Below are 16,473 nucleotides of genomic sequence, written 5' to 3'. Positions count from 1 at the left end.
TCCTTATGAACCTCAAGCCCTTCCAGTCTCGTAGCCTGAATCCCAGTATTCTCCTCGACAACATTGTCTTTTTCCTTTTGTTGGTGCTTATGCATCCGTGATGGCAAATCCTGAATAGGTGAAATATAGATGGCGGGATTCACAGTCCATTCACAGCAGCGGGATTTCCCGGTCCCACTGCAATGAATGGGAGATTTGGCTGAGCACCAAATTCTCCGTCCTCGCGAGCAGCGGTAGCGGGGCTGATTCGCAATGGAGAATCTTAGCCAGAATATTTGAATATTTGATAGCTGTAGTGTCAAGGTTGATTGTGTTGATTGCATTAATTCCTGTGCCATGTTTGATTGTTGCAGTGCCAAGATCAGACACACTTATAGGGAAGGATTTTCACCCCCCCTCCCCCACCCCCACCCCCGCAGAGTGTTTTGCGGCAGCAGAGGCAGGCAGCCATGGCCTGTGGTGGGATTTTCCCATCCTGCCATTGTCAACATGTCTCCCTTGCTCACACCCCTTGCCACCAATAAACCCGTGGAGCAGGCTCCCCAGCAGCGGGACTGAAAGAGCTCACCGGCGGGAACGGCTGGGAAATCCCGTCCCATCATCTTTGGTGATTTCAATGCCAGAGATAGCCCAGACCATCAAACCTGGGAGGGCATTATAGGGAGAAAGGGAGTTGGTAACGGTAACAGAAAAGGCCTTCTTCTGCCAATGATGTGTACAGAGCATTATGTCCTCATAACCAGCACTGCATTCCCTCTGCCAAATTGAAGCACAACATTCTGGATGCACCCTCTCTCTAAGCACTGGCAGATAACTGACTACATTACTGCCAGAAGGAGGGACAGGATGTCCGAATGAGCAAAACCATATGTGAAGTAAATTGTTGCACTGACCACAGATGCTGTCTCAAAGCTCAACATTCATATCCAACCCAAGTGTCACTTCCCACCTTGGGGAAAACAGTCAATAAGCATCATGTTAAGAGTCAACATCTCAAGACCCAAAAATGGATACCGTGAAGCAAAATATTTGAATTGTCAGCTAGATGGCCGTAAAACTGTCTCTCATGGCATATTGGATGACTGGATGGTCTTCAGAGACCGGGTGCACACTATCATCCAAGAATATCTGGGACCCACTACTCGTTAGCACCAGGAATGGTTTGATGAAAATAATAATGAAATTCAGACTCTGTTGGATGAGAATGATCTCCCTAGAGCTTACAAAAACCTCTGTTCACCTCCTCCAAAGTAAACCACCTTCAACAACATCTACAATATCACACAATCAAGGCTTATCGTGATGCAGGCTTACTGGCTAAGCTAGAAGGCAGAAGAAATACAATTATATGTAGACAAAAGCAACAAAAATATTTCTATTTAAAAAAATATAAATTTAGAGTACCCAATTAATTTTTTCCAATTAAGGGACAATTTAGCGTGGCCAATCCTCCTACCCTGCAGATCTTTGGGTTGTGGCGGCAGCGAAACCCACGCAAACACGGGGAGAATGTGCAAACTCCACAAGTTCAGTGACCCAGAGCCGGGATCGAACCTGGGACCTCATGCCCTGAGGCAGCAGTGCTAACCACTGTGTCACCGTGCTGCCTCAATTAATGTTTCTATGATGCGCTGAAGACAATCTACCATTCACTGGCTTCCGGAAATTCTCCTCTCCTCAAGTTCATCAAAGTATTTAGCACCATTCACTTTCTCTATAATGTTGTCAGTGTGAAATGTCTTTCTCATTATATTGCTTGGTTTGGTGACCATATATCAATGCAAATTCTAATCTGGCTCTCGCTCTTCAGTTTCAATATGACTTGTATGGGTGAGACCCAATGGAACATAGAACATACAGTGCAGAAGGAGGCCTTTCGGCCCATCGAGTCTGCACCAACCCACTTAAGCCCTCACTTCCACCCTATCCCCGTAACCCAATAACCCCTCCTAACCTTTTTGGTCACTAAAGGTGATTTAACATGGCCAATCCACCTAACCTGCACATCTTTGGACTGTGGGAGGAAACCGGAGGACCCGGAGGAAACCCACGTAGACACGGGGAGAACTTGCAAACTCCACACAGACAGTGACCCAGCGGGGAATCGAACCTGGGACCCTGGCGCTGTGAAGCAACAGTGCTATCCACTTGTGCTACTGTGCTGTCCGGTACAGGCTCACCTCCAACTTTCTCAATAATGCTTAGGTCAAGTAGACACTGAAGATCTCTGCCTGCAGATATTAAACAGTATTGCTTGTTGTTGATGACTGGGGGCACGTTAGTGTCTACATGCAGCTTGCATGTAATACCTTTCAGTTCACTTACGCCAGTGAAGCAGTCAGCATACAATTCGAGGATGCTGTTGTGTTTTGAGTAGGAATCACGTATGTAAGGGCAATCATGTGCAGATCTGTTGCTGTGTAGACACTGATAATTGTGTCGCGTTTTCCAGAGATGACAGCATTCATTCTGGTACCTTTGAATGAGCAGGTGTTTCAAAAGTCCCGAGAAATTTCTGTGGTTTGTTGCTGTTGTGAGAGAAAATTCCCTTGTTTGCAGAGAATGGGGTAATCCTGAGGTTTCCCATGACAGTAATAGATTGCTCCTGTATTTATGAGAGCATCTACGTCCAAGCAACCAATGGTCACTGTCACACATGGCCTGTTGCCAAGTCTGAAAGAGAGCAGTAAAGTATATTCAGGATCATTCATCTCTACCTTGGCTAAACACTCTTGGCCTTTTGTTGTGGCACATGTAGGTGGAATCTGCCTGGTGGTATTAGCTTTAGAGAGGCCGGTTTAGCTCAATTGAATTACCTGGACATGTTGTTTGTGATGCTGAGCGAGGCCAACAGCTGGATTCAATTCTTGTACCGACTGAGGTTATTCATGAAGGTCCTGCCTTCTCAACCTTGCCCTTCGCCTGAGGTGTGGTAATCCTCAAAGGGGAAAGCAGCCTATGGTCACCTGGATGAGATCCAGAGCTGAATAGTTAAATGAGCATAATTGCTCATTTAAATACCCAAGCGCTGGATTCACCCAGCGCCCAGGACTCACCACCCACGCGTGGCAGACCTCGCCGGGGCACAATTTAGCATAGGTTCACAGAAACGTGAATCAGTCATAACTTGGGGGCGGGGGGGGGGGGGTCTCACAAGCCATTGGAGACCCACAGGTGATTGGGGATGGGGCAGAGTGGTACACTGGCACCTGGGCACCTTGGCAGTGCCACCCAGGCACTCTGACACTGCCAGGGTGCCAATGCTGTCAGCATGTCCAGCAGGCAGTACCAGGGTGCCCAGGTGCCAGGCTGGCACTGCCAGGTGCCGGGCCTATTGGGGGGGCCTTGCCAGATAGGGGGAGTGAGATGAAGTTTCCAGGGGCCTCCCCAATGTGGAGGGGTGGGGGGGGCATAAACGCGAGGGGGGGCGGAAAGGGGCAGGGGGGGGGGAGATCGGGGCTGCCAGACAAAATTCGGCCAGATCTGTAAGGAGCCTCTAACTGCAGCCTCGGCAGGGAGAAACCCCCCGAGGCCAATTGATAGCGGGCTGTGTCTTGGCGCTGCAGCCAACAAAAACACCCCGTAAATGCGCCATTCAGTAGAACTTTAGTAGTCTGCTGAATCGCATCCATTATGTTCTGAGTTTTGCAAGCAGTATTGGTTGAATATCATCAGTACTCTGCCTATTGCGTATGGTGGAAAGGACATGCTGTTTGATACAATTCGCCAGTCTTTGACCCATCTACCTGGCATCATATCAGCACTGAAATTCACATATCACATTACTCATTTGAATGAAAGGCAGAACATCCTTTTGGCCTGATAGCAGCATCCTTTTAGTGCTCATGCTGTCACTGTGTAGTAGCAGTCTGAAACAGCTAGTTTCAGCTGTTGCTAAAATTTTTGAGATACTTCACCTCTCCAGGGTAATTTAATAATAACAATAAATTTAATAATAATAATTTGAGGCAAACTGGGTATTTTTCACTTCTGGAAATGGTGGCTCTAGGCCCATTCATGATTATGCGTAATACAAAACAAGCAATAATCTGATCAGGGTAGACATTATCCTGGGGGATAGTTTTAATATGTCGTTCTTCAGCATTATGCTAGCGCAATGAGCAAATGATTTGGGCCCTATTTATGAAGTTGCTGATAATGCCAATCTGGGAATACGTGGAATGGTAGTAATTCCAATGTGCATATTGATCAATGAAGGTAGACTTGTAGTAGACAGTAGTCGAGAACCTACTGGCAGAATTCTCAACCAGTACATCAAGGAACGGGAGCTTATAGACTGCTCCATTTCAAAGTTGAATTTGAGTGCGGCAGGGAGATTTTGCCCACCATAACTGCAATGTAGTGGCACAAGTGGATCAAATCAAAAAATGAAAGAAATTTACACACCTTGGACCAAGCACAGTGTAGGGAAGGACGTGGAATCCTGCAACCCTTTTTTTCAGTCTAATCCTGCATGAATGCTCACTCAATCATGGGACTGTGTCTCACTTTACCATTATCAATATGCATTGACAAAGAGTCATCCAGACTCAAAAGGTTAGCTCCCTTCTCTCTCCACAGATGCTGGCGGACCTGATGAGGTTGTACAGTAATTTCTGTTTTTGTTGCATAGAAAGGAACACTAATCCAATCTTGGGTCCAAGTCACTTTCTGAGAAATTCAATTGATAACTTACCTGTTCTTTGCTTGATGCCAAAATAGGGTGCATCAAAGTTATCCTGTGGGTTAATGACTAACCCGATTAGATAATTGCTCACTTTGTTTTGCACATAGAAAGGCCATCACTTTCAGACCTTAAAAGTGCCCAGTCTACCTCAAATTACCATGGAAGGGTAAAGTATCACCAACGTTAGAGCAACAGGTGAAGCTTGCTGTTTCATGCTGCTACTATACAGTGGCAGCAAGAGTGGTATTTACCACAACACAATGCTGCCGCCAAAAAAGACATTCTGCCTCCCACACAAGTGAGGAATGTGGTATGTGAATATCAGTACCACTGAAATGCCAGCTACATAAGCTGGTGGATCATATCAAAAGCACATCCCTTCAGTGTTCACAGTATGTAGAGTACTGAACCAACCCATGCTGGTAAAACACAAAACATACTGGGGCAGGTGAGGCGGTGCATGGTTTGCTGGTGGCGGGATTCTCTGCTCCCACCACTGAAATCCCATTGAAGCCCCGCACGCCACCGGGAAACTCGCAGTTGGGGGTACGCTGCCAGCAGGAGCAGATAATCCCACCGCCACCGAATGGCCAGAGAATTTCAGCCAATGTCTAACGTTAGATGCAATGCCACAATTAGAAAACAGTTATTGAACAATCACGCGTGTGCTAAGAATTACATTCACAATCAATTTAAGATTATCAGTCAGGCTCACAATGTAGGTCACCCATACTTGCTTGAAGCTACATAAATCAAACAATGCATATATTTAATATATATAATAAGCAGTGATCAGTTAAAATTTGGGAAGCATTGCCTTACAGGCTACTGCATATTGATTCAATAGTACCGATCAAAAGGAAATTGGATAAATACTTGAAGGTGAAAAAAGTGCAGGCTATGGGGAAATTAATACATGAATATCATTACTGCTGGATGCTATAATACTTCCTCTTTTGTATTATGTTCAGCACAATGCACACTGGTAGATATGTCCATATCCTTTGCAGTCTCATCTTGTTGGGATGATGTACTCTGATAAAGGTTTCATTCTCAATGGACTAGTCTTGGTGAAATGGCAGCATGTTCTTGTTCCGAGACTCTTTCTCCATGCTAATTTTAATTCTTATATTACAAACTTGCATAGCCAGAACAAGTAAAATATTCACATTCAACAAATGAGCCAATGTTTTACAAATCTCCAGTTTAACATTTTACACTTCATCTGATTCTTCACTTGGCAGGACTATTATCTTGTAAAAAATCCCTCTGAAAAAGACCTGGCACACGCTCTGTAAGTCAATCCCATCTTGTTTGGCCATGTCTTAGGTTTTCCAAATTCACACTAAGAACATATTTAGAATTAGAGTGCAGATGATGAGCATGCCCCACTGTTTTCCAGCCAGCAATTTTTCATGGATTGTAAATCCTGTGGGGCTCACTGAACTCTGCACATGAATTCACAAAATGAAATCTTGGTGCATGAACTCCATGAAAATTCATAAAAATCAATCCTGAGGAGCCGGCATACTGGGGAACTCTTCAAGCATCATTGCTGCCTTTCTCTTATTTAGTTGTTCTTTTCACTCCACTGACCCTTCAGTCTGTGCCAGGGAAGTAACTGACACTATTCTAGGTTGTATGAAAGGTTCCATACTTCATATGTCATACCTTCAACTACATCTGCATTCCATTATGCCTGTACATTCTGCTGCATCTTATGAAAATTCTGACTTTGCACTTGGTCAGTGGAAAGCATACCGAGCCAGCCTCATTTTTACTCATAACTACTATTCAAACTATTAAATGCAATCTTAATGAAAATGATTGGCTGCTACCTTTACACCCAGGAGTCGTTCATTTGATTACGTTTGATTGCCAAAGCTGTTTCTTACAATTTCTCTGAATTTTCCTTCCCACCTCTTTTCCTGATAGTTCTGTTGCTACTTCTAAAAAAACTGATGGGGTTGGGGGTGCAGTGAATGTGACCATCAGATTTTCCTCTATGTGGGGTTACTGGATCACCAGGACAATAAAGAAACTGGAAAATTAGATTGTAAGGAGCTTTGGCTCCCAAAAATGTCCGCCCAATTTTTCTAAGGACATAAGAAAATAAGAAATATGAGCAGCACCAACCTCTAAGGCCCCTTGAGCCTGCTCCACTATTCACTATGATCGTGGGCGATTTTCTGCCTCAGTTCCACATTCCGTTACACTCCACACATCCCTTCATTCCCTGACAGAGCAAGAGGTGATCTATCTCAATCATGAATAGACTCAACTTTGGGACATCCACAAACCTCTGGGGTGGACAATTCCAAAGCTTTACAACCATCTGAGTGAAGAAATTTCTCCTCATCTCAGTTCTAAATGATCTACTCCTTACCCTGAGACTGTGTCCCTGTTCTAGATTTCCCAATGTGGTGATTGCCCCTTGAGGGGTAACACAGCAGTTTAAGGGTCACTTGGCCTAGAGGATCATTAGGGACTCAGAGTAGTGAATCACCCCTGGGGGTGGAGTCCTCTGAGGAAGGTAGGCATGTAGGGAGCTAGCTGCAGCCATGTGGCTGCTGGACAATTCTCATTAATAAATCCTTTTCGTGTTCATTAAAGGAGTCTCTTAAAGTGCAATATTTACATCTAGCAACAAGAATAAAATATCCTAACAATGCCTTTGGCCCAACACCTGTGAGTATCCTGTTTTAATGAATGTCTGAAAGAAAACTCACCTGAATGCCTCTCTTTGGGCGAGTAGACCCATTTGAGAAATTGGGATATTGCCAGACCTGAGTAATACAGAATCAGAAAAGATGGACAGTTACAAAACGGGTGAGCAACAGAGAGAACACGGCAAGACCCCAGGGTCAAAATCTACAAGAATGGTGAGCAAAATTCAGAAACGTACCTCCCCTTACATTGTAGACTAGAAAGCAGTCCGAGAGGCCTATTGCATCAGAGAAGCTGAGGGATAGGTGCAGAACAAACCAGAATTGGCCAGCAGTCAATAGCTGGCCAGAAATGTATAGAGAAAAAGAAACAAGAGAAAAATATCCCTGTGAAGCAAGAACTGTGGCTTTAAGTTTAAAAAAAATAGAACTTACATACAAAAAAAAATTTGCTGCAGAGTTTTTAAAGAAGAGCGCATAGAGAGCAGCGCTTTAAGTTTTTGAAAAAATGGCTGAAGTGAGCTGCAACAAGATCTCCCAAAGCACAGGAAGATCAAGAGGCCATAGCTGAGTGATGGATAGGGTCAGGGGAAAACCTGCAGGGGTTCCGTGGCATCCATCCGTCTACTGATGAACTTGAATCAATCAGATAAGTTCTCAACCATTTTTCAACAAGGGAATTTGGATGAAAAGCAAAGAATTGCTGTGGTTACAACAAAGTTCAAAAACGTTTTAAAAAACTGCTGGCACCAGAAGGGAGTGCTGCCGCTTTAAGAGTAAACAAAAAAAAAGAAACAGCTCAGAACACTCTGTACCTGCATTGATACATTTGTTGCAAAATGCCCCTCCAAAGGGAAGCCAACTGTATCCAAGTACCTACAGCCTTTGTGGGGGAAAAAAGATTACTATACGGTCTTAAAGCAGCAATACCCTTAAATGTTATTGGAATTTTGCAGTTATTGTCAAAAGTTTGACAAACGATAAAAAAAAACAATAGTAACCAAAACAATAACAACAGCAACACAGCTATCACATATTTCCACCATGTCTGCAACAGTAGTCCCAGTACTATCATTTCCTACATTATTTATATTAGTGTGTTGTACAGGTTTTTTAAGGTGTTCGTTCATATTAGGACTTTTAACATTTATTAATAAGAATTATACACAACTTTATGTACATATTTACAGTTACTGCTTTGACTCTTTGCGTTGTTTATGATTACTTTTGTTTTGCTCAGTAAGAAGTCTTACAACACCAGGTTAAAGTCCAACAGGTTTGTTTCAAATCACTAGCTTTCGGAGCATTGCTCCTTCCTCAGGTGAATGAACAGGTAGGTGCCAGAAACATTTATATAAACAAAGTCAAAGATGCACGACAAACCTACCTCTTCATTCACCTGAGGAAGGAGCAGTGCCCCGAAAGCTAGTGATTTGAAACAAACCTGTTGGACTTTAACCTGGTGTTGTAAGACTTCTTACTGTGCTCACCCCAGTCCACCGCCGACATCTCCACATTTTGTTTTGCTGGAAGAGGGGGAGAACCCGTTCTCCCCTTGAGTCCTCAAGGGAGGTTCAGATGTTCTGCCTCCCCAGTTTGACATGTATGGAAGGAATCCATGTCGCCTCCTGCGAGTGGCCGTTTCATTCCTGCTTTACGCAAGCTCCCTTCGATCCAGGCAGTGCCTCCTGTCCCCCCTTCCTTCTCCCTTCCTATCCCTCCCCCACCCCCCACCCTCCCTTCTTATCTGCTCACTCCCCACCCACCCCACCCACCCCCCCCCCCCCGCAGGTTATTTGCTGGTTGCAAACAGGTTTGTAAAGAGGTTTGTGAACTTCTTCCACGTGTCCTGGAATCTCTTCTTGGACCTCCATAGCAAGAATTTTTTTTCTCCCAGTTCCAGGAACTTGGCCAGTTCTAAGAGCCACTCCCAGGCCCTAGGTGGCGCTGCAAACTTCCAGCCAAGCAGAAAGCTCTGCCTGGGGATCAGTGAGACAAAGGTCAGGACATCTGCACCCTTCCCTGTTGAGCTCTGGATGCTCAGACACCACGAAGGTCACCACAGATGGGCACGGCCCCATCTCGACCCTCACAACTCTCGACATGGCCGTGGAAAATGCCGTCCAGAACTCCTTGCGTTTCTGGTAGGATGAGAACATGTGGGTGTGGTTGGTTGCGCCACCCTGACACCGCTTGCACTTATCTTCCACCTCCGGGAAAAACTGCTCATGCGCGCCAGCCCTGGACCACACATTTTGCGGCCTCCTGTGCCTGCCTGGGCCCCATGAGTTGCTCATTGTGGCCCTACCCGGTAACTTCCTCGTCAGACGAGGCCTGCCGATCATCCTCTTCCTCAAGCATATCGTGATGTTGTGGAAGATGCAGCAGGCCACCCTGATGTGGGAAACCCTCCAAGCGCTATACTGGAGGGTCCCTCCAGAGTGGTCCAGGCACCTGAACCGCATCTTCAGCATGCCGATGCACCACTCGATCACGCCCCTGGACACTGCATGGGCATCATTGTAGCAGGTCTCTACATTGGTCTGTGGCCTCTGGATAGGCATCATCAGCCATGACCACAGTGGATAACCTCTGTCGCCCAGGAGCCAACCCCTCAACCAGGGGTGAGCCTTAAAGGTGTTGGGAACCGTCGAGTACGCCAGGATGAAGACATTGTGTACGCTGCCTGCGTATGGAGGTGAGGTGAGGTGGAGGAAGCACTTGGGGGGTTGCTGGGATGGAGGTGTGGCGGAGGGAGGAGTTCGAGGAGGGGGTTTGCATCCAGATGGCCAGTGTCGCTTTAGGCAACCGCAGGCCATGGTGGTCGGTCAGTGGGGTGCTCAGCAAGATGGCTGCAATGGCCGTCCATGCCTGCTCACCACTCCGGACCTCAGGGTCACTCAAATGCCACAGCCATCCCCTGGTCACCCCACCGCTATAACCCCAGGCCCTGGCAGACACTCCCCGCCCACGCCAGCCATGCTAGCGGCAGGGCTGGCAACACACAGTCGCACCTCTGGGAACATGTCCTACCTCCTCAGCAGCCACGGCGCCTGTTTCATGAGTTTTAAAACCACAAGTGAACCTCGCCATTGGTAATTGCTCCTGGTGGAGGCGGAGCATTGTGGAAGCTCCGGATAATGCCGGGTCGGGCCTGTTAATGATATGCCAACAGCATTTACTGTAGATGCAGAGTAGAATGAATTGATGCCGCTGCCAAGGCACCGGAGCTTGGCATTCCGTCGGACACCCAGCGCACGGTTCTCTGCCTAATCGCGTTTCGCGATTCCGGCATCGCTGAATGGAGAATCCTGCCCCATGTCTCCAGGTCTTTAGTTAAGTAAACTCACCTGTCATTTATAAACTTACCTTTCTAACACAGTTAAGTCAACATGACTTGGCTGGTTTAGCACAGGGGGCTAAACAGCTGGCTTGTAATGCAGAACAAGGCCAGCAGCGCGGGTTCAAATCCCGTGCCAGCCTCCCCGAACAGGTGCCGGAATGTGGCAACTAGGGGCTTTTCACAGTAACTTCAATGAAGCCTACTTGTGACAATAAGCGATTATTATTATAAATGTAATGGACTCCAAGCTTGTTGAAATTGCATTCACCCCAGGGTTGCTAACAGTTTCCCAAACAGAAGCTCCCATTTTCCACAGTTAATTCCTAAAACTATAAGTTACATCGTAAAACATTAGGCAAAGGTAGCGGGCGGGATTCTCCAATCGCGCGGCAGAATGTCCACGACGTCGTAAATGCCGTCGCGTTTTACGATGGCGTCAACGGGCTGCTCCCACATCTAATTCTGGCCCCTGAAGGGGGCCAGCACGGCACTGGAGCGGTTCGCGCCGCTCCAGCTGCAGATCCCGGCGTGAACTGGGCACCACGGGATCCGCGCATGCACAGTTGCGCCGGCGCCAACGAGGACATGCGCAGTGGCACCGGCACCAAAGCGCGCATGCGCAGTGGCCTCCTTCAAGGCGCCGGCCCCGATGCAACATGCGCAGGGCTACAGGGGCTGGTGCGTGTGAAAGGAGGCCCCCAACCACAGAGGCCGGCCCGCCGATCGGTGGGTCCCGACCGCGGGCCAGGCCACATCGGAGGCCCCCCGGGTCGCCCCCCCACCCCACCTCACAGGCCGCCACCCGACCCTTACACTCCGAGGTACCGCCAGCCCAGAGAAGGTTAGAACGGCGCCGGCGGGACTTTGTTCTTTTCCTACTGCCGCTCGGCCCATCCGGAGAATCGTGTGCCGGCGTCGGGGTGGCGTGGCCTGTTTGTGGGGATTCTCCGACCGGCAGCGGGGCTGGGAGAATCCCGCCCAGCACTTGTCAAATTCCTTCAGAATCTTGTATCCTTCAATGAGATTACCTCTCATTCGTCTAAATTTGAGGGAATATAGACCCAGCCTCTCATCACAACTCTCTCATCCCAGGCACATTAATGCCATGTCATGACATCGCTCCTGAATTTTATGAGTGGCAGGAATAATGGAGGGCGGACTTCCCTCTACGGCGGAGCAGGACATCATTTGAGGTACTTTAGAAGGCAATTAACTTAAATTTATAGGCAATCTCCTGGAATTTTGCACTCCATTTTGTATTCTATGAACAGCGCCTGGGATTTACGGGTCTTCAGAGCTCCCTGGTTGTTTTATTTTAACTAGGTGTATGATTGAGGGATTAAGCCATTCAACTGAAACAAATTCAGTGGGATAGTTTTGAATTATCTTTTATTGGCAGCTTCTTTTTATGTTTGTTATACATTTCTCAGCCTCCTTTGGAGAGTTTAAGAAACCTGCAGTGAAAGATGGTCAAGCCAGAGAGCTTCCATTGTTAATGATAAATAGAAAGAAACCATCACGTACAAACACTGGTGACATTATAGTTTAATGCAGCAATGGTAAACCAATTCTGTTTTCTATTCAGGGAGCTAAGCTCAGTAACTGCTATAAAATTAAATGTTGAATTACTGCTGCTATTCACTTGCTCTTTTATGGTTTAATTAATTGGTTTACTCATTAAAGTCTTAGTCAAAGTTTAGTTTTGTGCTCAAATAAAAGCAAAATGCTGCAGATGTTGAAAATCTGAAATAAAACCAGAAAATGCTGGATAAACACAGCAGGTCTGGCAGCATCTGTGATGAGGCATAGAGTTAATGGCCGGGATTCTCCGAGCTCCCGCGCCGCAATCGAGCCCGCGCAGGGGCAGAGAATGGGCCGTTGGACCCACAAAGCATTCGCGCGATTCTCCGGTGACCGGAGAATTGCTGGGAGTCGTGCGTGCACGGTCAACGCGGCATCGGTCGGGGGCCGTTGAAAAAGGCTCCCACCGCGATCGACCGGTCAAGTTCCCGCCAACGTAGTTCACGTATGGTTCCACCCGGCAGGAGCTCGGCATCGCGGCTGTGGTGTCCGTCCTGGTGGGGGGGGGGGGGGGGGGGGGTGGGAGGGGGGGAGATCAGCCTCTGGGGGGGGCATCCACAACGGCCAGACCCACGATCAGGGGCCAGCGATCTGCGGGAGGGCCCGTGATTTGGGGAGGGCTACCTTTTTCGGCGCCGGCCCGCTGTGTGGGTTGTCCATGTTGCGCAGGGCCACCGCCACAGGGCCCCGTATCGGCAGCAGGAGCTGCGCGGTGCACGCCGGGTCCCTGCAAGCCCCCTTAAAAACGGAGAATCATCCCGGACTTTTTAGAAAAAAGCCCAGAGTGATGCGTGCCCATTTTCTGGCAGGCGGGGGACATAGCCCCATTACTGGAGAATCCCGGTCAATGTTTTGGATCTAAATGATCCTTCAACAAAATATTTAAATGGATTACCCACTGTTTTTCAGTGCAGTCACTACTTCAGGTTTCGGCCAATGGAAACTCCATAAGAGCACACTGTTGTGTTGGGTGCTCTGCTACACAGACAAACCAACACGGTTGCGGATGGTACAACTCAGTTTTATTACTAACAATAACAACATCTGTAAACTGGCTACTGTGGTTCGTTCATTACCCTCTAACCTGTGGACCCAGCCCTAACACTATCTTGGAGAGGCACTCAGTACATGGTGAATGTCTGAGTGGCTTGCTGTGAGCTCTGTGCCCTGAGCTGTCTCCTGCTGGAATGAGTGGGAAGTGTCGTGTTCCCCGTTTTATAGTGTGTGTGCTCTTGCTTGTGATTGGCTGTGATGTTATGTGTGTATTGATTGGTCTGTTGATCTGTCCATCAGTGTGTATATATGTTTGCACCATGGTGTTTATCTGAATATCATGACATCCCCCCTTTTTTACAAGAATATGTGCCTATGTGGTAATAAATATAGATGTGTACTGAGTGCAGCTGAATGTGTGTGTGCAATATCTATAGCATGTACATGAGGCTAAACTATACATAGGAAGGTGTCAGGTGCAACATAGCAACGAGGTTGTACCATAAACAAAACAAGTGTGAACATCAAGCATCAAAACAAACTCCTGTAACGACAAAAAAGAGAAACATATTAACATTGTGGCATTATACTTCAGTGAGTACAATGTTCAAACAGGCTCATAAGTCCAGCCTAGTAGGTGGACGACGAATTCAGGTTGACCGTTAGGGTGGCACACCATTCATCACCCGGATTGACACTGTTCACTGACATCAGCTGGTGGGTCCTGCTTGGAGACATCCGGTTCCTGTCAATGACCGCAACGCGGAAGGCTTCCCGGTCGTCTGTATCACCGGTCTGTACATCGTCCGGGTATGACTCGGAGTATGGAGGCTGAATGGTCCGCACGTCCCTGCCAGGCTGTCGGAATTGGGGAGCGTTGGCAGGTTGAGCTGCTCGACAGCAGGCAGCGTAGTGGCCCATCTTGCCACAGCGGAGGCATTGTCGGTTCTTTGCCGGACATTGCCGCTTTAAATGTGCGGATCCACAGTTGCCGCACGTCATGATGTCATGGCGTTCGTTGCGCCATCGCGCATGCGCAGTTCGGTCCTGCGTAGAGCATGCCTGCGCGTCACGTTCCTCTGCGTCGACATCTCGTTTGGCGCGTACAAGCGCGAGAGGCCGCGGAAAGCGCGCGAAATGGCCGCTCTCGTCTGGGCCGCGGGCCGGGAGGAACTCGATCGCCTGGACCCGCTCTGCCTCGTAGGATCCCTGCCTTGCCGATTTGGCTGCGTAGGACCCCTGCTGTGCCGATTCAGCCGCCTGAAATTGGGAGTTGCGGCTGGTCGTGTTTTCATGGAGGACGCAGGCTTCGATGGCGGTGGCTAGGGTGAGGCTTTTAATTTTGAGGAGCTGCTGGGGTAGGGTGCCTGAGGTGACCCCAAAAACTATCTGGTCCCGAATCATGGAATCGGAGGTGGCCTCGTAACCGCAGGACTGCGCGAGGATACGGAGGTGTGTCAGGAAAGATTGAAAGGGCTCATTCTTACCCTGCAGGTGCTGCTGGAAGAAGTATCTCTCGAAACTCTCGTTTACCTCGACACTGAAGTGTTGCTCGAGTTTGAGAAGGACTGTCTTGTACTTCGTCTTATCCTCACCTTCCGCGTACACCAGGGAGTTGTAGATGTGGATGGCGTGTTGCCCTGCCGTGGAGAGGAGGAGGGCAATTTTCCTGGTGTCCGAAGCATTCTCCCTTTCTGTTGCTTCTAGGAAGAACTGGAAGCGCTGTTTAAACAGCTTCTAGTTGACGCCGAGGTTTCCAGCGATTTGGAGCGGCTGCGGCGAGCTGATGGTGTCCATGGCGCAGGATGGCAGATTCCTGAAGATGCGTAGGTAGGTCAGAGGCACTGAGCACATGGTGAATGTCTGAGTGGCTTGCTGTGAGCTCTGTGCCCTGAGCTGTCTCCTGCTGGAATCAACGGGAAGTGTCGTGTTCCCGTTTTATAGTGTGTATGCTCTTGCTTGTGATTGGCTGTGATGTTGCGTGTGTATTGATTGGTCCGTTGATCTGTCCATCAGTGTGTATGCATGTTTGCACCATGATGTTTATCTGAATATCATGACACACACCATTGGTAGGGTTATTGTGCATCAGAGCTTCCATCTAATCTTCACTTGTGGCTCCCCAATTACTGTACTAAAATCAGGCAGATCATGACAGAAAATCTGTTCCTGAAAGAGGTCAAAGGTTCACCCTCCATGGAGCCACTGCCCCTGACCTGATTGGTGTCTCTGCAATCCTCGTGACATGTTGGAGGACAGATTGCTGGACAGCTGTGACAGTCTTTTGAGTAATGATTTTCATCTAAGTGCCATGCTGACCGACATAGGTAACCATGGTCTTGCAAACTTTCCGAATCTAGCAACAGTGAATGACTTATTTATTCTGTTTAAACCAGTCTTTAACATTATCCAGCTGCTTCCTTCGCGACTGGCCACTTGTTCTTCTTCGTTTTAGTGATGATTAAGCACGCCAACCCCTCTGCACAGATAGTGGGCATGATTCTCCCAATCCACAGCCAGGTGCTACCGCCAGCAACAAAACAAGAGTGATGTTTTGCCTCAAATGGGATTTCAGTGCCTTTCCATGCCACAACTAAGATCCGCGCTGGAACTGAGACAGATGAGACCTAATCTCTCTGACAGGCCTCACACCTCAGAGACAGGACCACAATATTTAAAGGGTGCCCTGATCTCAAAATGGTGCTGCAGCTTCCCTGTATCTCTGGCAGGGCACTCCCCCCACCCACCCCCCAACCTAATCGCTGGGAAGGGCAGTGTGGACCCTGGCAGTGTAGACCCTGGGCAGTGTGGACCCTGGGCGGTGTGGAGATGAACTGTTAAGACCTGTTATATTATCTTCTGTGCCTGTTACTTAACTGCCTTCGCCTTTCATCAAAAACTCTTTAAACTGCTGAAAGCCTCCAGTGTATGTGTGGAGCCACTATATTGGCGACAAGGTAAAAGTGTTGAATTACAGCCATAGAGTCATCGAGTCATAGAGTTTTCCAGCATGAAAACAGGTCCTTTGGCCCAACTTGTCCATACCGCCCAGTTTTTACCACTAAGCTAGTCCCAATTGCCCACATTTGGCCTAATCCCTCTGTACCCATCTTTCCCATATAACTGTCTAAATGCTTTTTAAAATACAAAATTGTACCCACCTTTACTACTACCTCTGGCAGCTCGTTCCAGACATTCAGCAC

This window comes from Scyliorhinus torazame, chromosome 9 (assembly GCF_047496885.1).
Source record: "Scyliorhinus torazame isolate Kashiwa2021f chromosome 9, sScyTor2.1, whole genome shotgun sequence".
NCBI lineage: Eukaryota > Metazoa > Chordata > Chondrichthyes > Carcharhiniformes > Scyliorhinidae > Scyliorhinus > Scyliorhinus torazame.
The sequence above is the reverse complement of the archived record's forward strand: the minus strand, read 5'-3'. Positions refer to the sequence as shown.